Genomic DNA, 25,856 nt, shown 5'->3' on the forward strand with positions numbered 1-25,856 from the left:
GGGCTGGTATTTGGGAGCTGCGTCAGAAGGGTGTGGTGGGGCAGTGCAAAAGCGCGGGCTTTCCTCTGGTTTCCCGTGCTGCGGGGCTGGGGGGTGGAGATGGTGACGGGGGAGGCGGGGCCTTAACTGGTTCTTCCCCGCGCTGGAGCGGTGCCAGGAGGAGGGATAGATTGGGGGATGATCCCACTTCGGGAGGGGTCGGGCTATTGGCGGGAGTTTCCGGGGTCAGCAGAAGTTAGCTGACCCACGGAAGTACAATGGAGGACGGTTCGCGGCTGGGAGGGTTCCTAGCCTGGGGGGGAAGGGAGGGGGGGAAAGGGGAATACCGGGTTGCTGCTGGTAGGGTCAAGAAGGAGCTGGGGGGGGCTGGGGGGACAGAGGTGAGGGGTTGTCGCTATGGGGACGGGGTCGAGCAGGGGGTGCTGGCCTGGGGCGGGCAGTTAACGGGCTATGGCTAGCCGACGGGGGAGGGGGCCGGGACGCCCTCTGATCCGGTTGGTCACCTGGAATGTGAGAGAGTTGAATGGGCCGGTGAAGCGGTCGAGGGTATTGGTTCACCTGAAGGGGCTAAAGGCGGATGTGGCAATGCTTCAGGAGACCCACCTGAGGGTGGCGGACCAGGTCCGCCTGAGGAAGGGATGGGTGGGGCAGGTTTTCCACTCGGGGTTGGATGTGAGGAACCGGGGAGTGGCGATTCTGGTGGGGAAAAATGTGTTGTTTGAGGCATCGGAGGTGGTGGCGGATAAGGGGGGTAGGTATGTGATGGTTAGGGGCAGGCTACAAGGAGAGAAGGTGGTACTGGCTAGTGTGTATGCCCCAAATTGGGACGATGCGGGCTTTATGAGGCGTATGCTGGGACGGATCCCGGATCTGGAGGCGGGAGGTCTGATCATAGGGGGGGACTTTAATACGGTGTTGGATCCTTCACTGGATCGGTCCAGCTCTAGGACGGGTAGGAGGCCGGCGGCGGCCAAGGTACTGAGAGGGTTTATGGACCAGATGGGTGGGGTGGATCCATGGAGGTTTGTAAGGCCGAGGGCACGCGAGTACTCTTTCTTCTTCCACGTACATAGGGTCTACTCTCGGATAGATTTCTTCGTGGTGAGTAGGGGACTGATTCCGAGAGTGGAGGAGGCCGAGTATTCGGCCATTGCAATCTCCGACCACGCTCCGCATTGGATAGAGTTGGAGATGGGAGAGGTGCGAGACCAACGTCCGTTGTGGCGGTTGGATGTGGGGTTGTTGGCGGAGGAGGAGGTGTGTAGGAGGGTCCGGGCAAGTATTGAGGGGTACCTTGAGGTGAATGATACGGGGGAGGTTCAGGTGGGGATGGTCTGGGAAGCCCTGAAGGCAGTAATTCGTGGGGAGCTGATATCCATCCGGGCACACAGGGAGAGGAGCGAGAGGAGTGAGAGGGATAGACTGGTGGGAAAGATGCTGGAGGTGGACAGGAGGTATGCAGAGGCACCAGAGGAGGGACTGTTGGGGGAGAGGCGCAGCCTGCAGGCTAAATTTGATTTGCTGACCACTAGAAAGGCGGAGGCACAGTGGAGGAAGGCACAAGGGGCAGTGTACGAACACGGTGAAAAGGCGAGTAGGATGCTGGCTCATCAGCTGCGTAAGCGGGATGCGGCTAAGGAGATTGCTGGAGTGAGAGATAAGAGTGGGAATGTGGTGCGGAAGGGGGTAGAGGTGAATGAGGTCTTCAAGGATTTTTATGGGGAACTGTACCGGTCGGAGCCAACGGGGGAGAGGAGGGGAATGGAGAGGTTCCTTGACGGGCTTTCTTACCCGAAGGTGCAGGAGGAGAAGGTGGAGGGGTTGGGTGCGCCGATTGAGCTGGAGGAGCTAGTTAAGGGGATCGGGCAGATGCAGTCAGGGAAGGCACCGGGGCCGGATGGGTTCCCGGTGGAATTTTATAAAATGTTTGTGGATCTAGTGGGCCCCTTGCTGGTGCGAACACTCAATGAAGCGTGGGAGGGGGGGACTTTGCCCCCGACGATGTCACGGGCGCTGATCTCGTTAATTTTAAAGAAGGACAAGGACCCCCAGCAGTGTGGTTCATACAGGCCCATATCTCTCCTCAACGTGGACGCTAAGGTGCTGGCAAAAATCCTGGCCACCAGGATAGAGGACTGTGTGCCAGGGGTTGTGCACGAGGACCAGACAGGTTTTGTGAAGGGAAGGCAGCTGAACACGAATGTGCGGAGATTGCTGAATGTCATTATGATGCCGGCGATTGAGGGGGAGGCAGAGATAGTGGTGGCACTGGATGCGGAGAAGGCCTTCGATAGAGTGGAGTGGGGGTACCTATGGGAGGTGTTGGGGAGGTTTGGATTTGGTGAAGGGTTCATTAGATGGGTAAGGCTGTTATATGAGGCCCCGATGGCGTGCGTGGCAACGAATAGGAGGAGGTCGGAGTACTTCCGGCTTTACCGAGGGACCAGGCAGGGTTGCCCCTTGTCCCCCTTGTTGTTTGCACTGGCAATCGAGCCGCTGGCGATGGCATTGAGAGATTCAGAGAGGTGGAGAGGCTTGGTGCGAGGTGGAGAGGAACATAGGGTGTCGTTGTATGCCGACGACCTGTTACTGTATGTGGCGGACCCGGTGGGAGGGATGCCGGGAGTGATGGAGTTACTAGCCGAGTTTGGGACCTTCTCAGGTTATAAATTAAACTTAGGCAAGAGCGAGGTGTTTGTGGTGCACCCTGGAGACCAGGAGGAAGGAATTGGTAGGCTCCCGCTTAGGCGGGCAGGGGAGAGCTTTAGGTACCTGGGGGTGCAAGTGGCCAGGGACTGGGGGACTCTCCACAAGCATAACTTTACCAGGCTGGTAGATCAGATGGAGGAGGAGTTCAGGAGGTGGGACATGCTGCCATTGTCGTTGGCGGGGAGGGTGCAGTCCGTCAAAATGACAGTGCTTCCGAGGTTCTTGTTCCTTTTTCAGTGCCTGCCCATATTTATCCCCAGGGCCTTCTTTAGGAGAGTGACTAGCAGTATTCTGAGTTTTGTGTGGGCACATGGGACTCCGAGAGTGAGGAGGGTGTTCCTGGAGCGAGGAAGGGACGGAGGTGGGCTGTCACTGCCCAACCTTCTGGGGTACTACTGGGCAGCCAATGTGTCAATGGTGCGTAAATGGGTGATGGAGGGGGGAGGGGCGGCGTGGAAAAGAATGGAGATGGCGTCATGTAGAGGTACGAGCCTGGGTGCCATGGTAGCGGCACCGTTGCCGCTCTCCCCTAAGAGGTTTACCACGAGCCCGGTGGTGGCGGCGACCCTAAGAATCTGGGAACAATGGAGACGGCATCGGGGGGAAACAGGGGCCTCGATGGAGGCACTACTGGGTGGCTACCATCGGTTCATCCCGGGGAACACGGATGGGGGATTCAGGGGGTGGCAAAGGGCGGGCATCAGCAAATTGAGGGACCTGTTTATTGGCGGGAGGTTTGCGGGCCTGGGGGAACTGGAAGATAAATTTGGCCTTCCCCAGGGGAACATGTTCAGATACCTGCAGGTAAAGGCGTTTGCTAGGCGACAGGTAGAGGGATTCCCTTTGCTGCCCTCGCAGGGGGCGATGGACAGAGTGCTTTCGGGGGTGTGGGTAGGAGAGGGGAAGGTGTCTGACATCTATAAGGTAATGCAGGAGGTGGAGGAGTCGTCAGTGGAGGAGCTGAAGGCTAAATGGGAGGAGGAACTCGGGGAGCAGATAGAGGACGGGACTTGGGCGGATGCCTTGGAGAGAGTCAACTCTTCCTCCTCATGTGCGAGGCTTAGTCTCATCCAATTTAAGGTGCTGCACCGGGCCCACATGTCCGGGACTAGGATGAGTAGGTTCTTCGGGAGTGAGGACAGGTGCACCAGATGTTCGGGGAGTCCTGCGAACCACGCCCATATGTTCTGGGCATGCCCAGCACTGGAAGAATTCTGGAAGGGGGGTGGCGGGGACGGTGTCGAGGGTGGTTGGATCCAGGGTCAAACCAGGGTGGGGACTCGCGATTTTTGGAGTTGCGGTAGAGCCGGGAGTGCAGGAGGCGAAAGAGGCCGGTGTCCTGGCCTTTGCGTCCCTAGTAGCCCGTCGAAGGATTCTGTTACAATGGAAGGATGCAAGGCCCCCAAGTGTGGAGATCTGGATCAGTGACATGGCGGGATTTATAAAATTGGAAAAGGTCAAATTTGCCCTGAGAGGATCAATACAAAGGTTCTATAAACGATGGCAGCCTTTTTTGGACTTCCTGGCTCAGAGATAGGTAACTGGGTCAATAGCAGCAGCAACCCGCGGGGGGGGGGGGGTGGGGGGGTGGGGTGCATTATTGTAGTGTTTATTCTGTAACTTTATAGTGTGTTAATATGCGTTGTTGTTAAAATGCTGGGTTGTTCATGGGGATGGGGCGAATGTATGATTGTTAATATTATTGTTATTTTCGGTATTTTACTAAGGTGCGTCAATGGTGTATAAAATCAAAATTTCTCAATAAAAATGATTAAAAAAAAAAAAAAAGATGATAATGGTGGACGTCTAAATTAATTGAAGTTTATGTAGATGATCTATCATCAGAACGTTCAGCTCTGCTCTGCTGAACGTTCTTCACCCGGAACCATTAAGAAAGGATGGCAGAGAATGTCTTGGACAGAGAGCATGGCGAACATTGGGCAGGTGAACCTTTTGTTTTCTATCACCTTGATCATAATGCTACTTTGAAAATAGCCAGTGGGCAGTTTATTCTACTGGTGTATTGGTATAAATTACTTATTTGCAACTTTCTTAAGCCTAGGGTCAGCTCATTCATGGCACAAAGTAATCCCCGTAAGGTCTTTATATATCTTCTTACATAGCCCTTAATCAGTCACAAAGCAAGTTTAATCCATGTGTTTCAAAAGTAATTGAAAAAATAGTTGCAGCACAGAGTGGCATTAATGTGTTAGCAAGTATTCAAAGAAATGGGCAGCATGGTAGCAGAAGCGCATAGTACTGTGGCTTCACAGCGCCAGGGTCCCAGGTTCGATTCCCCGTTGGGTCACTGTCTGTCGGAGTCTGCACATTCTCCCCATTTCTGCGTGGGTTTCCTCCGGGTGCTCCGGTTTCCTCCCACAGTCCAAAGACGTGCAGGTGAGGTGGATTGGCCATGATAAATTTCCCTTAGTGACCAAAAATGTTAGGAGGGTTATTGGGTTATGGGGATAGGGCGGAAGTGAAGGCTTAAGTGGGTTGGTGCAGACTCGATGGGCCGAATGGCCTCCTTCTGCACTTTATGTTCTCTGTTAAAAGTTAAAGATTGAGACTGGAATTAACGGGAGTTAACTGTAAATGGAGAAAAGAGTACTGACAGGAAATATAGTCCAGGGATTTAAAATGTTGAGAAGCATTACTGATGTATAAGCAAACTTGGGACATGGATGCAAAATTTTTATTCTCGGCCAAACTCTGGGTAAAGAGGGGAAAGAGTTTTTTTTTAACTCCCCAGCAGCGGCTGATGAGTTTGTTAGAGCGAACAAACTGGGGGGGGGGGGGGGGGGGGGGGGAACAGATGCAATCGCAATGAAAGGCACGGGGACGGAAAAGGAAGGGAAAACCAGAACAAAGAGCGGAGGACAGACTGCAAACAAGGACAATGGGATCATGAACTGTGCACATGTGTTTTATGTCTTGTGCGGGACTGTGCTGCCTCGTTTCAGAGCTTGTCTCCTCCATCAATGCAATGGGGGGGGGGGGGGAATGGAGTGAGGGAAATGAGGGTGAAAAAAGCAAAAAGGAGGGCGAGAAAAAGGCTAGTAGCAGGAAGGTTAAACAGGGCCAGAACTGGGCGAATACTGGGTGGAGGGCCACCGTACTAGTGAGGAGGACCAGCACGGGAGGGCAGGAAGGAGGGCCTCTCTCCTTCAGGGGAGAGGGAGCGCCTAGCACAAGGGGAGGGGGGGGGGGGCAGAGGGACAGGGGCTGGTGGGGAGGGGGGGGGGGGAGAGGAGTCTGGGGGAGAGCACAGAACCAAAGAGAAGGGTGAGATAGTGAAGCAGTACAACCATAGGCCTCGGCAGGCATGGAGCAGGGCGAGGAACCAAGAGGGTGCCACAAACAGCCGGAGCACAGGGGCACACCCACGTGGCGTACACACAGCTGGTAGCCACATTAGATGCCCCCTGGGCAAAGGGAAACCTCGGAGCGCTGGGGCCCGACCCCATGGTGAGAGCGGTGAGAGCCATTTTGGACGTCCCCCTAGCAAAAGGAACCCCGGAGTGCAGGGGCGAATCCCAGGTAAGTATGGGTGATCCCACAGGACTGGGGTCAGAAACCCCCCATCAGGATTGTTGTGTGGAATGTAAGGGGACTCAACGGCCCAGTGAAAGGATTGAGTCCTCGCCCACCTAAGAAGCCCAAAAGCAGACATAATCTACTTACAAGAGACACATCTGAGGGAGAAGGATCAACTGCTGGTAAGGAAGGGCTGTGTGGGACACACGTACCATTCATGCTACAAGACGAGGGCTAGGGGGTAGAAATATTAATTAACAAAAGGACGAGGTTTACAGAAACCAAGAGAGTTACGGACCAAGGTACGTCATGTCAGCGGTGTCCTGGAAGGGGCACCTGTCGTACTGGTAAATGTGTACGCTCCCAACTGGGACGACTCGGAATTCATAAAGAAGGCCATGGCGGAAATCCCCGACCTTGACACATACCGATTGATTATAGGGGGGGCGACTTTAACTGCGTACTGGACTCACTGACCAATTGATCAAACCCCAGAACGGGGAAAAAGCCCAGCACAGCTAGGGAGCTAGGGGCCTTCATGGAACAGATGGGGGTGGTGGACCCATGGAGGTTCCTGCACCCGGGATAAAAGGAGTTCTCGTTCTTTTCGCAGGTGCACAAGGTATACACCTGTATTGACTTCTTTGCAGTGGGGAAATGGATGTTTCCAGGGATCACGGGAACTGACTACTCCGCGATCATTATCTCCGACCACGCTCCACATTATATGGATGTGAGGTTGGGGACAGGCTGGGCCCAGAGCCCCACATGGAGACTAGACACGGACCTCCTGGCCGACAAGATTTTCTGTCAAAAGATATCGCAGGCCATAGGAGACCACGTTAGTAACAACCTGATGGAACCATCAATTCACGAGACACGTGCTTTCAGATATGAACAGTGGTTTTAATCTACTTACTTCAGAGCCAGCCTGTTACCCGTTGAACTCCTCGATGAAACCAGGCTGGCTCTAGACACGGTTATTTATACAGCAGTCTAGGGGGAGGTGTCATGGGCGGAGCCACGGGTGGAGCCCTGTACAAACTCCTAAGCATTCCCAGAGCTACTCCCCCTGGTGGTCGGATAACGCTACTGCGCTTACAATAGTACAATAGTAAATACAGTGTGAATTACTGAGTGACATTCACCACACAACCAAAAAGGGGAGGTCTCACCTTCCATGTTTTGGGAGGCACTGAAGGCCGTGATCAGAGGAGAGATCATAGCCTACAAGACAAGTAGGAGATAGGGGAAGAGAGCGTGGCCAAGCAACAGCTAGTGGACTCCTTCTGGAAGTTGATAGAAAATAATCCGAGGCTCTGACCGTACAGCTGTGGTGGAGAGGAAGAAGCTGCCTGTGCGGAGTCTGCACATCTCCCCGTGTCTGCGTGGGTTTCTCGGCGTGCTCCGGTTTCCTCCCACAGTCCCAAAGATTTGCAGGTTAGGTGGATTGGCCATGATAAATGCCCCTAGTGTCCAAAATTGCCCTTAGTGTTGGGTGGGGTTACTGGGTTATGGGGATAGGGTGGAGGTGTTAACCTTGGGTGGGGTGCTGTTTCCAGGAGCCGGTGCAGACTCGATGGGCCGAATGGTCTCCTTCTGCACTGTAAATTCTATGTAAATTCTATGACAGAGTCGAATGGAGCTACCTCCTCAAGGTGCTGGAACGGTTTGGGCTAGTTGCAGGATTCACACGCCTACGTGGGCTCCTGTACAACGCTACCAATGCGAGTGTCTGAACTAATACCACCAGCTCTGAATACTTCCAGCTACAGAGAGGAACAAGCCAGGACTGTTCCCTGTCCTCACTCTTGTTCGTGCTAGCGATCGAACCCCTGGCAATAGCCCTGTGGAATATCACCTCAAAATCCAGATATCACCTTCAAAAGATGGAGGCAGGATGGGGGCACACTGACGGTCGGAACTTCTACATAGGGCGCAGACTGGTGACACTGGACGAACTGATGAGGAAGTGGAAACTAGTAAAAGGACAGGAATTGATTCACCTCCAAATAAACCACTTCCTCCGCAAAGAGACAGTAGGGTACCCCGGGGCCCCAGAAAGCACACTACTAGAGGACCTGACAGGCACAAGCAGTGAGATGTCTGGGACTATGGGAAAATATACGGACAGGTACTGGACAGATCTCGAACACCACTGGACGGGACCAGACAAAAATAGGAGGATGAACTGGGGACAGAGGTAGGATGGGGACTTTGGAGCGAAGCACTGAGCAGGTAACTCCACCTCCTCCTGCTCAAGGCTGGCAATAGTCCTGTAGGATGCAAAAAGCTGGAAGGGATCCGGAGAGGAGACAAAGACCACAGAGTCTCACTCTATGCAGATGGCCTGCTCCTCTGTGTCTCGAAGCCAGGAGGGCTGAAGGCAACACTGCAGATCCTGAAAGAGTTTGGACCCTTCTCGGGCTACAAACTTAACATGGGCAAAAGCTAATGCAACTCAAAGTGCACAGAGTGCACCTGACCAGACAGGTTCTTCCGGAGGTGGAGGACCAATTTGAACGGTGCCTGAGGGGATCGGCCAACCACACCCCACATATTTTAGGCTTGCCCCAAGCTTGCTGGGTTCTGGAAAGCCTTCTCGAGGCAATGTCCAAGGTTGTGGGGGTGAGGGTGAAGCCATGCCCAATAGTGGCAATCTTCAGGGTATCGGAGCAGCCAGAGCTACACATGGGGAAGGGGGCCAACGCCCTCGCTTTCGCTTCCTTAATCGCACATCGGAGAATCCTGCTCAGCTGGCGATCGGCAGCACCGCCCAAAGTTGCAGACTGGCTTGCTGACCTTTCGGAATTTCTCCACCTGGAGAAGATTAAGTACACCATCCGAGGGTCAGAGGCAGGGCCGGCTCAAGGTACCGGCAACTCGGGCAGTCGCCCGGGGCCATGTGCTAGGGGGCGCCATCACGAGTGCGTGACCGGTGTCAGAGACCTGCCGACAGAGAGACCGGCCCGCCGATCGGTGAGTCCCGATCATATACCAGGTCACTCCGGCCACCCCCCCACCCGACCCGACCCCCCCCCCCCCCCCCCGACCGACACCCCCCCACCCCCCCCCCCCCCGCCCCCCCCCGCCCCCCCCGCCCCCGACCCGACCCCCCCGCCCCCGACCCGACCCCCCCGCCCCCGACCCCCCCCCCCCCCCCGACCCGACCCCCCCGCCTCCGACCAGACTCCCCCCGCCCCCGACCCGACCCCCCCGCCCCGACCCACCCCCCCCCGCCCCCGACCCGACCCCCGCCTCCGACCAGACTCCCCCCGCCCCCGACCCGACCCCCCCCACCTGACCCGACCCGATCCCCCGACCTGACCCGACCCTGACCCTCCCGACCCCCCCCACCCGACCACCCGACCCCCCCGACACGACCCGACCCCCCCTACCCGACCCACCCCCCCGACCCGACCAACCCCCCCGACCCGACCCCCCCGACCCGACCCGACACCCCCCCCCGACCACCCCCCCCCGACCCGACCCCCCCGACCCGACCCCCCCACCCGACCCCCTACCCGACCCCTCTCCCGACCCGACCACCCCCCGACCCACCACCCCCCCACCCACCCCCCCGACCCGACCCCCCCCGACCCACCCCCCCCGACCGACCCCCCACCTGACCCCGACCCCCCCCGACCCCGACCCACCCCCCGACCCGACCTGACCCACCCGACCTGACACCCCCCGACCCGACCCCCCCCCCCACCCGACCCGACCTGACCCCCCGACCGAACCGACCCCCCTGACCCGACCCGACCCGACTCGACCCCCCCCACCCGACCCCCCCCGACCCACCCCCGACCCCCTCCCGACCCGACCACCCCCCCCCGACCCCACCCGACCCCACCCCCCCCCCTACCCACCCCCCCCCCGACCCCCCCCCCCCCCCCCCCCCCGAAGGGCGCCGAAGTTCAACTTGCCCGGGGCGCCAGCAACCCTAGGGCCGGCGGTGGTCAGAGGAAGGCTTCCTGGATATTTGGGAGCAGTTCGTCGGCCTGTTCCAAAACCTATTTGAGGCCAGCAACGAGGAGTAAGCCAGGGAAAAAAAAAGATGAGGAAAAGGACTGCGCAACCTGGGGGGAGGGGGGGGGGGGGGGGGGGGAGGAAAATGGAGATACCACATGAGAAGAGGACGGGTACTGAAACCATTGGGGGGGGGGGGGGGGAGGAGGAGAGGGGGATATCACAGACCGATCCAGAGGGCAACAAAATGTACATACAGTAAGTTAAATGAAGGACAAAACAAACCTCTGTAAAATAAAGCAAATTAGCGCGGGCCAGAAAAATGTAATGTATATAAGCAACAACTGTTTATCAATATAAGAAAAGCCAATGAAAAGATTTTCAAAAAAGAAACAGATGTCAAATTTAAAAAAATATATAAGGTTAATTCCGAACAATAGATTCATCCTCTCCACCTGGGCACAAGTCAGGCTGAATAATAATAATCTTTATTAGCGCCGCAAGTAGGCTTACATTAACACTGCAATGAAGTTACTGTGAAAAACCCCTAGTCGCCACTCTCTGGCACTTGTTCAGGTACACAGAGGGAGAATTCAGAATGTCCAATTCACCCAATAGCACGTCTTTTAGGACTTGTGGGAGGAAACGGGAGCACCCGCAGGAAACCTACGCAGACAGAGTGAGAACGTGCAGACTCCGCACAGACAGTGACTCGAGTCGGGAATCAAACCCGGGTCCCTGGCACTATGAAGCAGCAGTGCTAACCACTGTGCTACCGTGACTGCAACTGAAATGTGCTACATCTGTATTTGCAGCTTCAGCTCATGAAAGGCGGATACGCCTCAGGCACAGGCACACCCTGCAAGTATATTGCTGGAAATGGGAGCAAAAATACCTACTCCTTGCATGCTTACGAGACCTCAGGTGCAGACCTGCATTGTTGCAACCTCTTCAACAGCCAACTCGTCCTGCAAATGTGTTTTTTATTCTTTGTTAATTATAGCCTCAGGTGGATCTCTTTCTGCTAAATTCAAATGAATTAAGTCACCTTGAAGAGGTTAGATTTATTAGCAATTAAAATGTTCAAACTAAGAGTAATTGTCTAAAGAATGCCAGTTTACACATTGGGCGGAATTTCCCAAAATTGCACAGAGTGATGGATCAGGTGAGAAAAGCTGTGAACCTCGCTGGCTTCACAGATGCCTTTTCTCCCCTGATTAAACTGCACTCTGCAGTTTCAAAATGCTGGTGAGGACCACACAGCCAGCTGGCCTAAACCCGCTGGCAAGGCCGGGATTCTGAGATCGGGATGCCCATTTCAAAGTTACAGGGGTAATCCAATTGCCACCCTGTTTCTGAAAGCCAGCTCACTGCAGCGAAGAGTGGACAATAAAAGCCGGGAATCCCTGCTCCTGGGATCTATCCGGCTTACAACACCTCACAAGATCTAATGCGCTCTCGTAAGATGTTGCGATGTAAACACCGCCTATTGTGGGTGAATCACTTTTCACAAATCCTCAAATTAAAGCGAGGCAGTTAGAGCTAGGGTTTTCAAACTCAGGGTCATGGCCCGTGAGTGGGTGGCGGGGCGGGTGTGTGGGGCGGGGGGTGGGGGGCATGGAATGATTGGTTGTGGCGTTCCGATTGCGGGACGAAGACCCCAATGGCGGCAACCGGTTTTAGGAATGGCAGCTGCTGACAGTCCCCAATTGGTTGCGGGTTTGAGGGGGCAGGGCGGCACGAGGCTGTGTTGTGTGCTGGTCACCACGCGGAGGGGGATGAGGACAGGGACAGGGGCTGCCGGGGATCCACAATGGTGCACGATGCTAACAGTGGTGGCCCCAGCTTGGAGCTCCGCTCTGGTGCTCATCCTCTGCACGCTGCTCAGCTCACCCCCTACCACCAATCGGCAGTATACGAACTGCGGCTCCGTGGGCAGGCTGTTCAATGGCTGGCACAACGTCCTCTTGCACTCCCACAACAGGAAATACTGGGCGGGAAGTGGCCAGAAGTCTGTGACTGAGCTGGGTGCAGCTACTGGACAGTGAGAGGGAAACCAGGTCAGGTGTGTCGGCAAGGAATACCGAGCAAACGGGGCCAGTCAATATGGCTGACACATGTCAACACTGTAAGAAACCCATATAGTCATCACCTTGTGTCACCACTCTCTGGAAACTAGGAAGTAAGTGCTTTTGGTGAGAATGGAGAAGGAGATGACTTGGATGTTAGGATAGCGCAATACATTGGAACAGTAACAAATATTGTGACATTGTATGTGTTTGACAAGTTGCTTCATCGCCTCAAAAGTCATAGTTTGTAAAGTCAAAACGAGATTGTTCTTTTTTCTGAACTTGTTTAAATTTGTAAGACATGGGAAAACATTTAAAACAAAGTTTGTGTGTAAATATACGGATGCACATGCTCAACTGAAGTTGCTTTAATTTTCAGTAATACAAAGTCATAAACTTGGAAAAATCAGGTATTGGAAATAAAGTTTCAAAATAAAAAAATATGTTGACAACGACCAGTCTTTAAATTTGAACAATGGAGTCTTTCCGCCGAGGCACTGGTAGAAAGGAGGTCACGTGCCCAGCACTCACATTGACGCCACGCACCCTGTATGTCGGTGCTTAGGGCGCAAAATCATGGAGAAGCTGCCAGTAAACAAACAACAGGACCTTGTGAGAACTGAAGTTGGATTATTCTGTAAGAAGGAAGAGAGGACCAGGGACACAAACTGATACCCCGAATATGACTTCCAGGGGACCGGGTTCGAGTTTCATATGTACCATATTCAAGATTACCCTGAAGATCTCCCTCCAATACCCCTTGAGTTTTGGACAAGACCAACACATATGAACGGGATTTGCGAGGCGTCCGCCACAGCGCTGACAAGCATCCTCTACCCCTCAAAGAGTTGGCTCATCCTTGCCTTTGTGAGGTGCGCTCTATACACTACCGTCAGCTGCATCATCCACAACCTTGCGCACAAAGTTGAAGCATTCACCCTCTGGAGCACCTCACACCACAATCCCCCCTCCATACCCTCCCCAACTCTTCCTCACACTTTGTCTTAATCCCCTTCCGCGATGCTTTATCTTCTCCCAGAATCGCGCCATAAATCGCCGACACCACCCCCCTCTCCAGTCCCCCTGCCACCAGCACCTCTTCCAACAATGTGAGAGCCGGCGCCACTGAAAAGCTCTGTATCTCCTTCCTAGCAAAATCTCGGACCTGCATATACCTAAACATCTCCCCCTACCCCAACCCATTTTTCGTCCCCAGCTCCTTCAGCTGTAGTGATCTCTGTATGTGCATGTACATAAGGGGTTAATGTGTAATCAGTAGCACCACATGATCGCTCGAGGGCGGACCAACAAGGGTATTAAGAAACCACATTGGGTCTCTCTCCCTCTCTTTTTGGTGTGGCTGTACTGTGACCAGGACAGGAGTATCAGATTAATTCAGATGGTCAGTGGAGTTACTGTAGTCACTTTAGTTAGATTTTGTTAACCTTATCACTAGTATTAATGTTAAAGTAAAGAACTCATGCAATTATTGTTACTACTGGATGAGTTTGAGTCTTCTTCTTTGAGATTCAAAAGACCTCATCAGTAACCTAGGTTTGAGTAACACATATTACACTCCGTAGTATATAAAGACACACAGAGAAGTGTAATAAAAGATAATACAGGAGTGAAATAAAAGATGGTACCAGGCGTATTGGCTTTAACTAGTTAGATTAGGTTAGGCAAAAAGAGAAGAAAATTCAGACCGGATATTCGACTGTGGAAGACTTCGCAGCAGATGGATCCTCAACGACCTAAACGATTCGATGGACCACGTTCAAGTATCAATACAGCTGAAAACTGACGGTAACTTAAGTAATAAGTGGAAAATGTTTATACAAAAGTTCCAATGGCAGCTAATGATTTAAACATGGTCTCTGAAAAAAAGAAAATAGCACTACTACTCAGAATAGCAGGACATGAAGCTATCAAGATCTATACCTCCTTTAATTTCTTGGAAGGTGAAGACAAAAACTAAATTTAAAGTGATTATTGCAAAATTTGAAGAACACTGTAAAAGTCAGTCTGGTGAGATGCTGGAGAGATTTAACTTTTGTCATAGGTGCCACTGAAACGGAGAGCCCATCACTGATTTTATTACAGATCTCAAGTTAATAGCCACAATGCTGTAACGATGCTGATTTCTGAGACACTATGATAATGGATCAATTAATTTCTGGACTATCTGATAAAAATTTGAGAGAAAAACTTTCACAAAATAAGTATCTAACTCTAGAAGTCGCTATACAAAAATGCCTTGCTATTGAACAAAAACAAAATCAATACTTTGAGTCTTTACAAGCAAAGAATCAGCATCTAGAAAACAAAATCGGTAAAAATGGCGTGAATACTCACCACAAGGCAGAGGCAGGGTTGAAACAGAAGAAGGCCGAAGTTCTGAGCGGCAGCTATCTTGCGCATGTGCAGTCTGACCTGTCCGTACATGCGCATTTCCCTAAAAGACTCAAACCGGCAAGTGTTCTGCGCATGCGCAAGATGCCGTGCATGCATAGTTGCGAAAAGAGCACACAGTAAAGGAAATTTGGATTGTGCATGCGCAATCGAGTCCTACGCATGATGTCATAGGACCCGGGCCACAGCCACTTAAAGGGGAAATGCCCGAAAATTGAAATAAAGAGTTTTAAAGCTACAGAACCCATGTTTCTTCGAAAGACCGAACAATGCCTGAACTTCTACCAGCAGTTAACAATAACCTCCGCCGCACACTGGCACAAACAGTTTGCACCACCCAATGACAAATCCGAAGCCAAAGAAGATGATTGGTTCATTGAACATGAAGAGCACAATAATGAATGCGAAACAAAAAGAGATGATTTGTATATTGAAGAATACTACTCAGACATGGCTGAGTTCTTCGGATATGATGATCATAGCATCAGCAACATGGTTGAAAAGCTCAATACGAATCTACTCATGGTAGATGAATTCAATACCATGATGCAATGGCAGATCGTTGAAACATTGGATGACAGTATCCTATCGATAAGCCAAGAAGAAAACGATGCCACACAGAGAGCACAGAACGACTCCATTGAGATAGCACAGATCGACTCCAAAGAGAGAACACTGCACGACTCCACAGAGAGCGCGATTGAAAGACTCCACAGAGAGCGCGGCGCAAGCCTCCACTGAGAGCTCATTGACAGACTCCAGAATGGAAGCAATTAAAGACTCCAAACTGACAACCGTGCATGAAGAAGACTATGAAAGTCTATCCACCTTATCTGAGCAACCAGCAGCAGACTATGAAAGTCTACCCAGCTCATTTGAACAACAAGAAGACACTGAATGTCTGTCCACTGTATGTGAGAATAGTGACAATGTGATCACGATCAACATACAAGATGTGCAAGGTTCCAGCAAGACTGACAGATCTCAGCTCGTATGTACAGAAACACTCAACAATCAAAGTGAAACTACTCTTGAGTCCAGTGAGAACACGTCAATTAAAACTTCATCTACTCTAAACTACCCACGAGAAAATGAAATCTTGAAGGTTTTGACTCGAGAAGAGGAGCATCAAAAAACCAAAGATGATTCAAATGAACCAGAAATGAATCCAGAAGAGGAGCACCAAGAAATCAATGATGATGATTCAAGTGAACCTGAAATGACTCTAGAAGAGGAGCACCAAGGAATCAAAGAGGAATCACATCAACCACAAATGACTGATGTTATCAAGATCAATGCAACATCAGATCATTCTCACAATCCTCAAGAAGAAACGTTCAATGAAACATCAGATAACAAAAAGGACACTGACACAAATAACTTTGAGAATGACTCGAATTCTCCACATGGCACAGTCATTGAGCCCAACAAGAACAACAAAAACCACGAGAAACACAACAGAAACAAGAACAACAGTAGCAACAACAAAAACAACAAGAAGCACAACAAGCACAACAAAAGCTACAAGCACAACAACAAAAACTACAAGCACAACAACAAAAACAAAAAGCACAACAACAAGCACGACAACAAAAACAACAACAAGAAGCATAACAAAAACCACAACAGCAACAACATGCATGACAAAAACAACAAGACCAACAACGAAGACAACAAAAAGAGAAACAACAAGCGCGACAAAATCAACAACGGAAACAACAAAGACAGAAACAACAAAAACAACAGCAATGAAGCAACAACCTGTACAACATGGCACACCTCTGCACATGAAGGACAATGTAACAGCACAGTTTAAAACAATGGCAAGAGTACAAACATAACATGGCAAGACAATGAATCTCGTGAATTCATATCTGCCCCACAGCAAGCAACCAAACCAGCTTTCAAGAAAGATGACATACAGAATCAATACCGCAAGCACAGGAAAAAATCCAGGTCAGACAAGGCAGATGACGTACAGATTCAATACTGCAAGCACAGGAAAAAGTCCAGGTCAGACAACAAAGATGACATACAGAATCCATACCGCAAGCACAGGAAAAAGTCCAGGTCAGACAACGGTGCAGCACAGAATTGCTACCAAAAGCATAGCGATAAAGAAAGTCTAAATCAGACAACAAAGTGATACAACCATACGAACACCTCATGATGACTTGTTGGTCACTTAAACACAAGAACACTGACGACGTTCACAAAGAATTAATGACATCAACATCACCAACATCACCTTCTGCAATCTCCTCCTCCACTATCGCCCTCTCCAATATTGTCCTATCCACCTCCCCCAACCTGGGGTATTCCAAACCATCCAGGAATTCCAGCATCTCCTGATCCTCCCCCAGTGGCTGCGACCTACACAACCTCTCATATAACTCCTCAAACATCCTATTAATCTGATCTGGAACCACCACCAACATCCTGCCCTTTCCCACTGCCTTCGAACTTGGCCTGCCAACATACACCCTGCCTTCTCTCCATATTCGTGGACTGCTCCACTTGCCTGCCTCAGTTGGCACATCGCCTTCCTTGTGGACAGCTGATCAAAACTCGCCTGCAACTCCTTCCTCTTTTCCAACACCGCTGGATCCCCGTCTTCTGCCTAACTCCTGTCTACCTCCAACATCTCATCTATCCATTGCCACTCCACCCTCTCCTTCTTATCCACTTTTGCGTTAAACAGGATCACCTTCCCCTCACGACCGCCTTCAGAGCTTCCCATACAACCACCTGCGAAACCTCCCCCATACAATTAAATCCCATGTACTCCACAATTACGTTCCCAATCTTATCACAAAACCCTTGGTCCCCCAACAGCCAGACATCCAATCTCCACCCTGGCCTCTGCACAGCCCCCTTCTCCAACACCATATTCATCCAATGTGGCGCATGATCTGATATCGCAATTGCCGAATATTCCGACCCCTTGAGCCCTGCTAACAGCACCTTCCCCACCACACAAAAGTCAATCCGTGAATAGACCTTATGAACTGAAGAGAAAAATGAATATTCCTGCTCCCCTGGTGCAAAAACCTCCAAGGGTCCACTCCTCCATTTCCACCATTAGTCCAGCCAACGCCTTTGACCCCCCCCCCCCCCCCCCCCCCCCCCCCCCCCCCCAACGGACAAGCGATAGCGATCGTGACCTGTCCAATCTCGGCTCTTGCACCAAGTTCCAGTCTCCATACATTATCAATTCATGTGAATCTAAGTCGGGGATGGCCCCACACACCTATTTTACAAACCCTATATAATCCCAGTTGGGACCATAACACTTACCAATGCCACCAGTCTCCCCTCCAATGCCCCTGTCACTATCACATACCTACCTCCCTGGTCTGCAACCACTTTCTCCATCTGGAACCATACTCCTTTAGTGAGTCTCCTGCAGCATCGTCATATCGGCCTTCAAACCTTTCAGATGCGCAAGCACCCTTGATCTCTTGACTGGGCCTCCCAACCCCCTCACATTTCACGTAATTATCCTAACCAGGAGTCTCTCACCCACCTCCCTTCTTATCCACCACCATCATAACTCTGGGGCCTACCCCATGAGCCTGACCCGCCCCTATTCACTGTTAACATCGAACCCCCTCCCAGATTCCTAACCCCCCTGCACTTCCTCTCGAAAAAACCTCACCCAGTTTTGATCCCCTACCCCACTTTATACACCTCCTCAGCCCATCGAAACCTGCTCACCAGGCCCCAATGTCCCCAGTCCCTCCCTCTACCACACATCCGTTCGCTAACCGACTTCAGGTAGCTAGCACGGGGGACCCCGCCCAGGCCTTCCCTTCCTTCCCAACACACCTAGTCCCAGGAAAAACAATCAAACACAAACATCTCAGCAAAATAAAACCGCCGCATCCAAGAATAACAAAAAACTGAAACTCTAAAACAGCGTGAAGTTAAAAAAAATCACAATATGGATCAAACCTACATTTATACACTCCCAACTCCCCTCTCACAGTGCACAACCCCTCTTCAGGCCTATTCTTCACTTTTGTCCCAAGCCTTCTCCCTTCACAATGCCACCACCCACTCCACCGTCTCGAAGTAGGACTCTGTAGCGTTGTAGGTCACCCTCAACTTCGCTGCATACACCAACCAAATTGCACCCACTGTTGTACAATGCTGTCTTCACTCGACTGAAAGCTGCCCGCCTCTTTGCCAGTTCCACCCTAAGTCCTGGTAAATGCGAACACCAGCAGCAGCCCACTGCACCTCCCGCTTCTGCTTTGCCCAGTTCAAAAACTTCTCCTTCATGTGGTACTTGTGGAAGCAGATCATCACTGCCCTTGGCGGTTCATTCAACTTTAGCTTCGGCCTCAGCAACTATGAGCTCGGTCTAGTTCATACCGAGAGGGTTCCTCTCCCTCCCCCATCAGTTCCGCCAACGTCTTGGCAAAGTACTCCGTCAGCCTCAAGCCCTCCACCCCCTCAGGCAGACCAACAATCCTCAAATTTTACCAGCTCAAACAGTTTTCCAAGTCCTCCAGCTTTGCTTAAAGCCCCTTATTGGCCTCAACCACCCTCCGCAGCTCATCCCGCATCGAGGTGAGCTGATCGCTGTGCTGCAACGTGGCCTCCTCCACTCCCTTCATCTTCTCACCCTGCTCCCTTACCTCGGCCGATGTCTTCGCCACAGCCACCCTCACCAGGGCAAATGCCTCCTCCACCAACTCCTTCAAAGCCACCACCATCTCCTTTCTCAGCACCTCCAGATGTTTTGTAAACTGCTTCACCAGCTCAAAGACATCATCTCAGTCAGTTTTTACTCTTATGTGAGAAATAAAAGAATGACCAGGGTGAGGTTAGGGCCAGTCAAGGACAGTAGTGGAAACCTGTGCATGGAGTCAGAAGAAATAGGAGAGGCGTTGAATTAATACTTTTCTTCAGTGTTCACCAAGGAGAGGGGCCATGTTTTTGAGGATGAGAGTGTGATACAGACGGGTAGGCTGGAGGAGGTAGATGTTCTAAGGAAGGATGTATTAGCAATTTTGAAAAAACCTTAGGGTTGACAAGTCCCCTGGGCCAGATGGGATATATCCAAGGATTCTTTGGGAGGCAAGGAATGAGATTGCAGAGCCTTTGGCTTTGATCTTTGGGTCCTCACTGTCCACGGGGATAGTGCCAGAGGACTGGAGAGTGGCGAATGTTGGTCCTCTATTCAAGGAAGGGAATAGGAATGAAACTGGTAATTATAGGCCAGTTAGTCTTACTTCGGTGGTCGGTAAGTTAATGGAAAAGGTTCTGAAGGATAGGATACATGAACATTTGGAAAGATGCAGCTTAATCCGGGATAGTCAACATGGATTCTTGAAGGGTAAGTCTTGCCTCACAAATTTGATTGAATTCTTTGAGGAGGTAACTAAGTGTGTAGATGAAGGTAGAGCAGTTGATGTTGTATACATGGATTTTAGTAAGGCGTTTGATAAGGTTCCCCATGGTCGGCTTATGAAGAAAGTGAGGAGGTGTGGGATAGAAGGAAATTTGGCCAATTGGATAAGTAACTGGCTATCACATAGAAGACAGGGGGTGGTGGTGGATTGAAAATTTTCAGACTGGAGACCAGTTTCCAGCGGTGTAACACAGGAATCAGTGCTGAGACCTCTGGTATTTGTGATTTTATCAATGACTTGGAGGAGGGGGCTGAAGGGTGGGTCACTAAATTTGCTGATGACACCAAGATTGGTGGCGTAGTGGATGAGTTGGAGGGCTGTTGTAGACTGCAAAGAGACTTTGATAGGATGCAGAGCTGGGCCTAAAAATGGCAGATGGAGTTTAACCCTGATAAGTGCGAGGTGATTCACTTTGGTTGGGCAAATTTGAATGCGGAGTACAGGGTCAACGGCAGGGTTCTGAGGAATGTGGAGGAACAGAGAGATCTTGGGGTTCATGTCCACAGATCTCTGAAGGTTGCCATTCAAGTGGATAGAGCCGTGAAGAAGGCCTATAGTGTATTAGGGTTTATTAACAGCGGGCTTGAGTTTAAGAGCCGTGGGGTTATGCTGCAACTGTACATGACCCTGGTGAGACCACATTTGGAGTATTGTGTGCAGTTCTGGTCACCTCACTGTAGGAAGGATGTGGAAGCATTGGAAAGGGTGCAAAGGATTACCAGGATACTGCCTGATTTGCAGGATAGGTCTTTTGAGGAAAGGTTGAGGGAGCTAGGGCTTTTCTCTTTGGAGCGGAGGAGGATGAGAGGCGACTTAATAGAGGTTTATAAGATGATGAGGGGGATAGATAGAATGGACGTTCAGAGACTTTTTCCACGGGTGGATGTAGCTGTTAAAAGAGTACATAACTATAAGGTTCAGGGTGGGAAATATAGGAGAGATGTCCGAGGTAGATTCTTTACTCAGAGAGTGATTAGCGTGTGGAATGGACTGCCTGCTGTGATAGTCGGGCACTTTAGGAACTTTCAAGCGGTTATTGGATAGGCTCGTGGAGAACACTAGAATGACAGGGAGTGGGATAGCTTGATCTTGGTTTCGGACAAAGCTTGGCACAACATTGAGGGCCGAAGGGCCTGTTCTGTGCTGTACTGTTCTATGTTCTATGTTCATCTTCTCTGCCATAAGCAGTGTGGCCCCACCCAGCAGCCCAGCCTCTGCCATCTTGCCAGCTCCCTGGCTGGCCCTCTTGCTCGACGGTGAATACTCACTCTCTCCCTTCTACATGGCTGTTTTCCTCAAACCTTTTCACATTCTTTGCCTTCTTTATATCTTCCGACACCCAATCATTCACAAATTGCCCCCAGGGCCGGACATTAAAACTCCTAAAAACATGCCTCAGTGAAGAGCCACCCAAAATGCAACTTCCCCTCTATATGCCGCCATCAGAAATTAAATGTGCAGATTCCCAAGGTATCTGAGGCTCTAGTATCTATCCCCTTTGTCTCGGAGACCTTGGGTAAGTGCCGTTTGGTACTGGTCTCCAGAAATGGGAACCAGATGGGACTTGGAGATCTAGCAGGGAATCAGAGGCTCCCAGCTGAAGACATTTGGGCAGGTTGGTGCCGTGGCACTGCTGGTGCCACCTGAGTACCCTGGCAGTGTCAGCATGGCATCTTGGCATTGCCAGCATCACACCTTGGCAATGCCACCTGGGTGCCAGCCTGGCACTGCCAAGGGGCTCATTCAGCACTGCCAGCTGGCACGGGGACTGCCAAGGTGCCAAGCTGGCATTTTTTGTGTGCACGCGATCGGGCCTGTGCAATGTCATAGATGGGTCCTCGGGTGCATGGATTGCCCCTTGAGGACGTGGAAGCTGATGTCAGTGAAGAATGCTTGCACCACAGACAAATGTCAGACATTGTGATGTATCAGGGACGGAGCAAGTTACGTGGACACTTATTTTTCCAGGAAGCAGTTACACACCTTAGATTAGGCACTTCAGATTCAGTCAGTGGTCAGTGACACGACGGTGTGATTCCAGGCGAAGTATGCATGAGGATCTAGAAGGAGGTAGCCCTGGAGGAGTCAAAGCCTTTAGACTTGTCCAACAGGCTTGAGGTTCTTGCTGCTTGTGTGGACCATATTAGGGACTGCATGGAGAATAAGCAAACTGACCATAGCATGTGCAACCATTCAAATGGGGGGAGTAAAAGGGGATGTAGTATGGTTCGGAGAATAGATACACTTCTCTGCAGCTGGGGGCCTGATTTCCCAAGATTGCATTTGCTGCCTGGTACCATGGTTGAGGACATCTCCTCAAGGCTGGGGAGGAATTTGGAGTGAGGAGGGAAGGATCCAGTAGTTGTGATCCATGTGGATACCAAAGAGATAGGTATGACTACAAACAAAGTTCTGCTGAGGTTGTGTGAGCAGATAAGGACTAAAATAAAAAGCAGAATTACAAAGGTAATTATTTCTCAATTATTACCTAGGCCACGAGCAAATGGAAAGGGCAAAAAGGACCAAATATTTGAACACTTAGCTCAAAGATTGGTGTGGGAGAAATGGGTTTCAATTCATGGGCCATTGTCACCAGTTCTGAAGGAAGAGGGAGCTGCACTGTTGGGTTGGCCTTCATTTGAGCCGTGCTGTGGCGCATCCTATAACTAGGGCACAGTGGTTAGCACTGCTTCCTCACAGTGCCAGGGACCCATGTTCAATTCTGACCCTGGGTGACTCTCTAGGTGGAGTTTACATGCTCTACCTGTGTCTGTGTGGATTTTCTCCGGGTGCTCCGGCTCCTTCCACAGCCCAAAGATGTGCCGGTTAGGAGGATAAGCCATGTTAAATTTCCCCTCAGTGTCCAATCGAGTAGGCAAAGTTACGGGATAGGGTGGGGTGTGGGTCTAGGTAGGGTGCTCCATCAGAGAGTTACTGCAGACGGGATGGCCCAAGTTACCTCCTTCTGCACTATGATTCTAACTTTGCGATATGGGTAATGGTAACCAAAGTGTGACAGGAAAGGATAGAGTTTATCAACATAAGATTACACTAGTAAAAATGATCAGAGTTGGGAAAAATATGAAAAAGACAGAATTAAAGGTTCTTTAACTGAATACAAGCACTATTTGTAACAAGCTGGATGAATGTAACTCATGGTATTGCAGGTGCCTGTAGAGGATTAGCTAACTAACAGGAAAAGAGTCGGGAGAAATCAGTCCTTTTCAGGCTGGCAAGCTGAAACCCGTGGAGTGCCAGAGGGATCAGTGCTGGGGCCTCAATTATTTACAATCTATATTAATGACTTTCAGCCAAAGTTTCTGATGATACAAAGATAGGTAAGTTGTGAGGAGATGCAACACCTTATTTAAGGAAGAATATACTTGTATTAGAGACTGTTCAGAGAAGGTTTACTGTGTTGATTCCTGAGGATTTCTAAGGAATATTTTGGGCACGACTTAATGCCCTAAATATGGAGTCACTTGTTCATAGTCATACGTATCTCTTTCGTAGCCACATGGATCACAACTACTGGATTCTTCCCTTCTCACTCCAAATTCCTCCCCAGCCTTGAAGAGACGTCCTCAACCATGGTACCAGGCAGCAAACACATGTAGCACCAAGAACGACCTCGCTAGCAAACTGGACTGCTTTTATTTGGCCTCGGTAAGAATGCCTCACCTAGGCCGCACTCACCTCACTTCCTGCACTGACAAACTAATTTTTAAATTAGTGGACATGCGCTTCCAAAATTTTATCTGCTGACAATGTTGTGTCTAATCTCCAGGGTGGAAGTTGGGTGGGACCAGACTCTCGTGACAAATCAATAGGGTGTGGGGCATGATCCAAAATAATGATGGCCGAGTACTCAGCCACTGAAGGGAGGTGGGTCCTATCTAAAACAAAAAACTCAGTGCGCAAATATACTTGTGGAAGAGCCGACTTCCCACCGCGGCCTCTGGACCCTCCACCCCCACCCCTCCCCCCACCCCCAATGCCCCAACATACCTCTTAAGAGAGCCCTTGAATCTGCCCTGAGGCACTCCGGGCCCGATCCTTGGCATGGGCATCCTGGCAGTGCCACACAGATGGCACTGCCAAGGTGTCAGGCTGGCAATGCCCAGGTGACAGGAGTGCCAGTGTAACACCCTGCCCTGAGCCCAACCAGCAGGGGGCCTGCAATAGGATGGGAACCCCCCCCCCCCCCCCCCCCACCGGGGCTATTACGCCTGGTCCATATTTGTGTGGGAAATGCTAAACACCACCGTGGCGACGTTTCCCAGGCACTGCATTCATTCCTAGGCCTCAGGAATATCGGGCAAATACATATTGAAATGAGCCGAATGACTCGCTTAATTATGTTAATCTGGACTTCGCACAGCGAAGGTGATATCCAGATCACGGCTGGAGTTTAAAAGAATGAGAGGTATTGAAATGTATAAGATCCTGAGGGGGCAGGATAGAATGCTGAGATGATGATTGCCCTCATAGAGGAATCTAGAACGAGGGAGCACAGTTTCAAAATAAGGTGGCATCCACTTAAAATGGAGGGATTTTCTGATGAATACACCATGAGGAGAGGTTGAGTAGTTTGGGCCTATACTCATTGGCGTTTAGAAGAATGAGAGGCAAACCTTGTTGATACATGTAGGATTCTTAGGGGACTTAGGGTAAATGCTGAGTGGCTGTTCCCCTTGTGGGAGAATCGAGGACCAGAGGGCATAATCTCAGAGTAAGGAGGTTTCCATTTCAGACAGGGATGAGGAGGAATTTTGTCTCTCAGAGGTCGATAAATCTATAAAATTCTTTACTGCAAGGAGCTGTCTAAGCGGGATTGTTAAATATATTCAAGGCTGAGATTTGACAGATCTGCAGAGCTTTGCCCTGGCCTGTTGGTTATGGGACTGTTTGGCTGCCTACACCATGGTGCTTCTGTTGTTTAGCATTCATGTGTTGTGGCTTCATGAGGTTGGTACCTCATTTTTAATGCATCTCATACTGCCCCTGTCATGCTTTTTTTGTACTCTTCATTGAGCCAGGGCTGGTCCCCTGGCTTGCTGGTAATAGTAGAGCAAGGAACATGCTAGACCTTGAGACACGGATTATGGTTGATTACAATTCTGCTGCTGTTGATCATCCACATGGCTCATCAATACCCAGTTTTGAGTGGCTGGATCTGTTCTGAATCTATACTATTTAGCACAACTGTAGGACCACACAACACGATGGGAGGTGAAAGGGTTGTTTCATGAGGAAAGGTTGGACAGGTTCGGCCTATGTCCATTGGAGTTTCGAAGAATAAGAAATATATTAAAACATAGAACATCTGAGGAGACTTGTCAGGGTTGATGCTGAAAGAATGTTTCCCTCATGGAAGAGATTAGAACTAGGGGACACAATATAAAAATGATTGATCTTCCATTTAAGATTGGGATGAGGAGTATTGTTTTCTCTCAGAGGGTCATTAATCTGTGAAATTATCTTCCTCAGAGATCAGTGCAAGGCTGGTTCATATTCAGAGTTAGATAGATTTGTGACTGAGAAGAGAGTCAAAAGGTATCGGGGTCAGGCAAGAAAGTAGAAACCACAATCAGATCAGCCATGGTATTGTCGAATGGTGGAGAAGGCTCACAGGGCCAAAGGCTTATCACAGCTCCTGGTTCATATGTAAAGGAAAGCTTCTTCAGTGTGACTTAATCTCCACACTACCTCCCAATGTTCACTCCTACCAGTGCAA

Source organism: Scyliorhinus canicula, chromosome 5, assembly GCF_902713615.1.
Source record: "Scyliorhinus canicula chromosome 5, sScyCan1.1, whole genome shotgun sequence".
NCBI classification, from domain to species: domain Eukaryota; kingdom Metazoa; phylum Chordata; class Chondrichthyes; order Carcharhiniformes; family Scyliorhinidae; genus Scyliorhinus; species Scyliorhinus canicula.